Raw genomic sequence first — 8,284 nt, forward strand, 5'->3', positions numbered from 1 at the left:
CAGATGTGTTTAGTAAAACAGCAGCTTTACAGGAACCCATCAATGATCTCCAGTCATTATATGCAGTTCTGATTATTTCCAATTGTACAGTTAACAGAAAGTGAATCAGTACAGGTGCCATTTCTTTACATAATATGGTACAGAAGCTACAGCACTGCAGGTTAAAAAGATGACATAACCAAGCATAAAGTAACCAAAATTCTCCATTATCCGTAACCCTGATACTATTCAGATTCCTTTCAAAATGTCCAGGTAGATTGAAAACCACTGACTTTGCAATGACTATCCTGTAAGCAGAAAAGTATTGTATTATGAATTGTGATTCATTAAATGATCCTGTAATAGCCTTGTCTCAATCTCACAACACACTCATGCACATACAGGTGCAAAATCAATACATGTTCCCTACCCAGGTTAAGTGTATAGGCTCCAATGACCCATAGAAAGACCCGGCATGCTAGGTGAAACTCACAGCTCTAATATAAACCGATGTCTGGTAGTGTTTAAGCAGACGGGTGAATTCACACGGTACAGTGATAAGCTTATCCAGAATCCTTATGAGGAAAAGGGTGTACAGGGTGAACAAACAGCAGCATAGGATTGAAGAATTTAATTACAGGCTTTCCCCTTCACAGACACATAATTATTTGCAATGTCCTGCATCTCAGTATTAATCAGATTGGCATTCACTTCAAGTTTAATTAGATAAGCTTGCATAGTGTGGAGAACACCATCAATGTGAGCCTCCTGCAATGGTTCAGTGGGCAAAGGTTGAATCCATAGAGACTAGTTAAATGTGTGCTCCTCCAAAGGGTGTACAAGGGGAGGAGCAAATGTTTCCCACTATGTAATATCAATTGTAGGTCTGCCTGAAATTGAGCTGATATTTTGGAAGCAATAGAAATGTAGGAGATACATTTCCCTCAAAAATTATTGGTACAAATGAACAATAAAGGCTGTATAAAGTCAATATACTGCATGTCAATACTGAGCTGTACTTATGGTTTTCTGACCATTTTGGATGGCCAATTACATTTGGAATGTCATATAAAGCTATGCTCATGCTGAAGCAGGAGTGTGTAGACAAGCAGACATAAGCTGAAGGAATGGCCAGATTTAGCAAGCAGACTATGGACGACCAATCAACCATCGGGGGTTGCTTGAGGGAAGACATGCAGATCGTGGCTGAGTGAACTCTCCTTATCCCTGGGTAACGCTACCACTGATTAGGCATCACCCTGTGGGACTACAGAGCAATATGGCATGGTCAGGATTCAACCCTGAACCACGAGGGTCATCCATGTACTGAAACTGCTTCCACAGGATGAGCCACCCAGCAATTTAACAATTATTCAATCAACCAAATTACACTTTACATTATACATTTGTTTCCAAAAGTAAGTGTTGCAAATATTCATACCACTGTTTGCAGCTGTTTAGTGCACCTCCCTTCACAAGGACAAATAGTACAGAGTCATCTGCTATGCTTTTTTATGAGATTTGTGAAGAGATTTAGCAGGTGAAACTTTTCTCGTTTGCTGGTAGCTATAGATATTTCATCCTCCAGAGGCTGCGTTAAACTCTTTCCAGCATTCTATCTGTGGATTGTCATTTTTTCCTTTTTGGTAATTGCCCACAACACAATAGCTAGCTATAGCTAGTGGGAGTGTTGTTACTACTCACTTGATAGTGCTGCTTTCAGCATGTTCCATTGCATATAGCACAATACTTCCTCTAATTAAACACTATAAATTCATGTGTGACTGGTGCTGCTCACTGAATTGAAATTGATTATCTAAATGTATATTAAAAAGTATGAAGCTAAATATTCAAATACATGTATAAAATGTAGCTAAATGCTTGAAACAATTAAATATTTAGCTAAATGTATTAAACATTGAATAAAATACCTCTCAAAATGTATAAAACATTTAGCTAAATGTTTCACACATCTAGCTAAACATTTAAAGTTACTAAAGTGTATTTGTAAAGCCTATTAATTTATAAATTTGTGAATTACAAATGTATTAAACATATAGCTAAATGTAAAAAATATATAAAATATGTTTGATACATTTAGATAAATATTTAGCTAAAGGTTTTATACATTTAGCTAAATGTTTTATACATTGAGTTAAATATTTAGCTAAGTGTTTTATACATTTATCTAATTAATAATGTGAGAAAAAAAGGGATATTTTGCTTAAATGTGGGGGAAAAATACACAGAAAAATGATAGCTTTTTAAATAGCGATTGGTTTAAAATAGATGTTTTTTACTGCTTTTTACCAAAAAAAATAATAATAAATGTTATAATCGAACTTCTTTTTGTTCTATCTTAGATTATTTAATATGAGGTGCTCAGAGAAACAGCAGCAACATCATTCCACAATAAATGACAGTTCTGGGGTGGTAAAGGGGGCTTCATTCTAGCATTTGTCAGTCACCAGTTTCTGGTGAGCACATCCAAGTCAAAGTTGGATGGGTTCCCCAAATATGGTGGCATCCATAGCACAATACCCTTGTGTATGTTGTGCACCTGCGATATTTATTTACATGTGCCATTTTTATATTTTACACGTGAAAGTATTATGCTAGTGTTGAGGTTTGACTGGTCATTCAGAGTGCAGTCATATCTGCGGCGCTCTCCATTCAATGAGAAGCACCAGCAGAGCGGTGGCCTTTGATGTTGCAGGTGCAGGTGTTTTGTCTTTGATGCCATATTGCTGATTCAGTCTCACCAGGAGGAGGATCCACATGTGTCCCTAACACAACTGCGCCAAATCAATTGAGCAGGACTTTAATGTCAAATGGCACAACTGGTATTGTATTTAATTTGATTACCAGTTTCAGTTTTTGAGAACATATCTAATAAATACTTAAACTCCCAGCAGTACAGAAGGAAATTGGAGCATTTACATTTAAAATAATCTGCTGTGATGAAATGCTTCACAGACACACAGCTACTGTCGATTAAGTCCACAAGAGGAAACAAAAACATTTTTAGTTAAAAATGTCTTTACATTTTCACTTATTAATATTTTGAACAAACAGCATCATCTATATAATATCTTAAAAGCCCAAAAAGGGGCCATGGAAGCCAGACTTCCTACTGAAATAGTTTAAAAACTATATATTTCAGGAGAGGTCAATAGGATGCTTTTCTGGCTCCGATTGGATGATAAAGACTTTATCTCCAGAGTGTTCCCTCAGGAAGCCAGGCTTCAGGTGTTGTACAGAGCTGCAGGGTTTGCAAGGGAGGGCCTTTTGATGATGAATGGAATCATATCCAAACTTAATTATCTCTAAGCATTGTTCATGCAAAGTAGCTCCTGTATGTTGGTATTTGTGTATTTGTTGATATCAAGAGTATATCAATTGACAAACTACATTTACAGTTCCATGAAAAAGTATTTTTCACTTTGAATGGTTACACAATTTTGCCAAAATTTTTTAAAAATAGTAGTTCATTTACTTAATGAAAAATGTTATCAAATATCCAATATCCAAATGTTACCAATATCACCGATGTGAAAAAGTAATTGTTCCCTTGAAATGACTGGTTGTATCACCACATGGCAGAAATAATGGTAACCAAACACTTCCTATAATTTCATATCAGTCTTTCACATCGCTGTGGATGTGAAAATGAACCATGTAATATTAACATATTATTATTAACCCAGAATTCCTGTCACCCTTGCAACAGGTTGAATCGATCAAAAACATCCTCACTGTTTCATTATACTTGTCACATGGAGATGAGCACTTAATGAGAATTTAATAATGCATTTGTGTTCTTTAGAATTTTCATCCAATTTGCAAGCTCTGTGAAAACTATCTTTAATTCAAACCAATAATTTCAAATTGGGTTCAAGTCTGAGGACCATTGCAAAACTATTTTGTGGCCAAGTTAACATTTCTTGATTAATTTTGAGCCCTAGTTTTTGATTATACTAAAAATGTATTTCATTTATTTTATTCGTCTTCAGCAGGCCCCATGCAAATTCAAGTAATCATTTTGTACTGTGTTTAAATGTAAATGTAGTCTATGTAGTCATTTATTTTTCTGCAAAGGACAATCAGGCAATTATACAAAGGGACAAATGGATAAAATTAATGATGCATTTTATGACAAGACTGCTGAAGGACATGTTTCTAAATCGCTCAAATTTCTGTGAAGCTTTAAAATATAAATCTACAAAGCACTCCTGGTTCACTTGAGAGCCCAAAGCCAATTAACAGAACAAATGTAGTGTTGTTAAGCTTCAGTGGTTGCACCAAAAAAAAAACAGTATGCAATTGTAATTGGTTCCTTTGCCTTGTCTATTTCCATGTACTTTCTCCGACTAAAGTTCTCTGCTCATTTCACCCTGGGACTTTGACATTCCGTTTCTCAGTCTCTTTCATTAGACATGTTTACATCTGACATGTTTTACAAATTTTTTATTTGGTTTTATTTCGGTTTGATCCTTTCATTTTTCACTTGAGTACACTTGAGTTTCTACATCCATGAGAGATACAAAAACATAATACCCCACAAGTATCAGCACTGGGAAGGACAACCTAAGCCATTCCTTTTCATTTTTTCCTTCTAGAGCTTTCAGTTTTTGAACAAGCAAATTTACAAATTTAAAGAATCAATTTTCATAAATACTGTAGATGGTTCAAAAGAACATAAATCCTGTCTTGTCCAACGTGGCTCATTTTCAACAACAGAGACTCAACAAAACCTTTTCTCACTGATAATGGCCAGGCATTTTCAATTTTCATCAAAGACTATATTTTCTCAATTGAGCATGAGACCTTTAGAATTTAGAGTTCAGTTCACTCTGAATGATATGTCTTTAAAGCGGGACAGTATACTCTCCACCTCTTCAACTTTCCTCAAGAAATTGATTTTGAACTCATCTGAGATGACAATGAATCATTGTATCAATGGTTACCGATAGTGTATTGATTTTTGTTTTATACTAAGATCTTAAGTGGCTCTCATGTTCATTGTACAGTGCAGTCCGTATTTGGATAGCAACACATTTTTTGTTGTTTTTGCTCTGTACTCCAGAAAAGTTTAAATAAAACAAACACTGTGGTTGAAGTGTGGCTTTGAGGGTTTTTACATCCATGGGAATTACAACCCTTTTTATACAAAGTCCCCCCAAATTTAGCACAAATTTAAATAAAGTAATCATATTCAATATTTAATTGCATTACATTACATTAATGGCATTTGGCAGACACTCTTATCCAGAGCGACGTACAACAAAGTGCAAAGTGCATACCTATAACCAGGGATAAATGCGTAGAAAGACCCTAGAGGGAAGTACAATTTTGACAGCTACCTGTACAACAAAGATAAGGACCAGTGCCTATTTGATCATCAGATTAAAAAAAACAACAACATTTTTTAAAATAGTAATAGCACAACACGCAAATGTATGATTTTCAAATAGTTTCAGAAAAAGATGGTATTTCCTTTTAAATTAATTTGTATTTAAATTGTATTTATCATACAGGCTATGACATCAAATTAGTTCATTTGATCATATCAGTGCATTCATTGCTGTAAACATTCAGTTTATTGATCATACAATAAAGTAATCTGAAGAAAAATAAACAAAAATCCTTACGTTCTTATAAAATTGAAGAGACTAACAAATTTAGCATGTTTTTTCTAAAATCAGTCTGGTTCATCTTCCCTCAAGAAGACTAGGATGACTGTCACAGCCTCCTCCATGCATTAGTACTCCAGAATTGCGGTGACAGAGTCTCCAGGCTGCATGACAGACTTTTAAGAAGGGTGCATTTTGCTCTAGGTGACAGTATGTCCAGGAGAAGTGAAAAGATATGACATGGGTCACATAGTACAGTTTAATGAAAGGAAGTTAAAGAAAGGAAGGAAAGGAAACAGCACAGATTCTGCTCAGGATGAAAGATCTGAATGTGAATTGAATTATGGATTAAAAATAAAGTTAAAGTTGAAATTGATTCCACTGAAGCTAAATTCAACCAGAAAGAAAAAATGGACAAATGTATACTGCCATCTAGTGAACAGAATGCACACTGATAATCTGCAACCAATTTCTTTATTGTCGCAGATCAATATTGTTAAACTGGTCTGTTTAAAATAAAATAAAATAAAATATAATGTGTGGCATGAGGTTACTTTTAGGGATTTCATTACATTATATTAAATTCATTTTGTAAACAACAATATTCCCAGACCAGCAAGTTTGTATGTAACATTACATCACTAAAGCACGAGTGCAAGTTAACTTCGTACTAACTATGTAGTACAAATTCTGAATGTGCTGCATGTAGACTCAAGGGGCCTGGGCTTGCCATTCTCGGAGAAACTCACAAACTCCAGTGGTAACTCGAGGTATTGCAGTTTTGTAAGCCTCTGGTGCCAAAAAGCACATTTGCCCATTGAAGTACATTCAAAGCTATACATTTACCCTGGCCAAAATATATTACTTTTTTCACACTGAATTAATTAATCTCCAGCAATCAATTTATTTTCTGAGCAATACAGAAGAAGATGTTTCATTTGGTCCGCATGGTTTTACATTACACTGCACTCACCTGTTCAATTAAAACAAGACAGTTGGTTGGAAAAAAAATACCAGTGCACAGACCTGCCCTCGAGGACCAAAGTTGTGCATGCTTGGTATAAATACATAGAGTGTGAGCACCTATTATCGACCAGCTACGCACGATAAACAGAAAAACGCTATTTACAACTATGTATAAAAAAATAGGCAAACTGGTGTTAACACCCTATACCTAGTTATGTAGAAGAAAATTTCCTTTTTATCTTCTGGAGTTAATTTACTTCTTTACTTCCTTATTTTTTTGTCGGATGCAAAATACATAGGATGTCACCATGCTAGCCCATTAGCCGCTAAGGGGACGTTTATCAACCACCCAGGGGACATGTACCGACCACCAGGTAATTTTTGCTAAAAATAAAGCCACTCTAAGCTATAAAAGGTGGTTTGCATTCAACTGTATGATATTTTAGCTTGCAAAAAATATGTAAATGATTGCAGTTACTCACCAGTTTATTTTGTAACATCATCACCTGTACCTTGTGGAAAACACCTGAATCTGATTAGGTACACGTAGGCTGCATTTACAACACCCAGCCCAAAGTTTTTCTCATCTACCTGCATTATATGGATTGAATAACTAAAAGAAATGGTAAAGGCATTGATCATAATCTTTATAGGGGCTAAAGTAGCATGTCTTTAACATTAGTCCTTGAGATAATGTTGAAGTGCCTTTCCACAAAACTAAACGGCGACATGCCTGTAGGCCTACTCACTTTTACTGGCAGGAAAGTGTCATATATAGTACTGTGCAAAGGTTTGAAACAATGCTGTAGCAGATGGCAGTTTGTTCGCCGAAGGGCTGGAGAGCGGTACAAGAATGAGTGTCTGCAGGCAATAGTGAGGCATGATGGAGGTTCCTTGCAAGTTTGGGACTGCAAATGAAGTTGAGGATTTGGTCAGAATGAATGGTCTCCTCAATGCTAAGAAGTACAGGCAGATACTTATCCATCATGCAATACCATCAGGGAGGCATCTGATTGGCCCCAAATGTCATTAAGAACTATCTTCAGCCTAAAGAAGAACAAGGAGTCCTGGGAGTGATGGTATGGCCCCCACAGAGCCCAGATCTCAACATCATCGAGTCTGTCTGGGAGTTCATGAAGAGACAGAAACATTTGAGGCTGCCTAAACTGTGGCTAGTTCTCCAAAATGTTTGGAACAACCTACCTGCCGAGTTCCTTCAAAAACTGTGTACAAGTATGCCTAGAAGAATTGATGCTGTTTTGAAGGCAAAGGGTGGTCACACCACATGCATTCATATTTTACAGTATTTTTTCACACCGGCCTAAAACTTCTGCACAGTACTGTATTTAAAAAAATAACACATATAATGCATATTTGCATTGATGCCAACTGTTCTTTTGTTAATAAAATGTAATCCATTTTTAGGACTATAAACAAAACGGCCATTAGGAAAGTTATATTGCAAACCAAGAAGCCTTATTGTTGCGCTGTATTAACTAATCGTTGCGATTAAGAAATTCCAGGCATGTTGTTCGTATAATGTTAATATTGTAAACCAGGATGTATTAATATTGCGAAATGTATATTTATGAAGTTTTTTCACGAAGACAGTTTATTATGTGTATTTCTACGGGACATACATTTTAATGGGTAATGGCATTCACTTCTCTTGAATAAAAGCAAATACAAACATTAGCATCTGAGGT

The sequence above is a fragment of the Conger conger genome, chromosome 2 (assembly GCF_963514075.1).
Source record: "Conger conger chromosome 2, fConCon1.1, whole genome shotgun sequence".
Classification (NCBI taxonomy): Eukaryota; Metazoa; Chordata; class Actinopteri; order Anguilliformes; family Congridae; genus Conger; species Conger conger.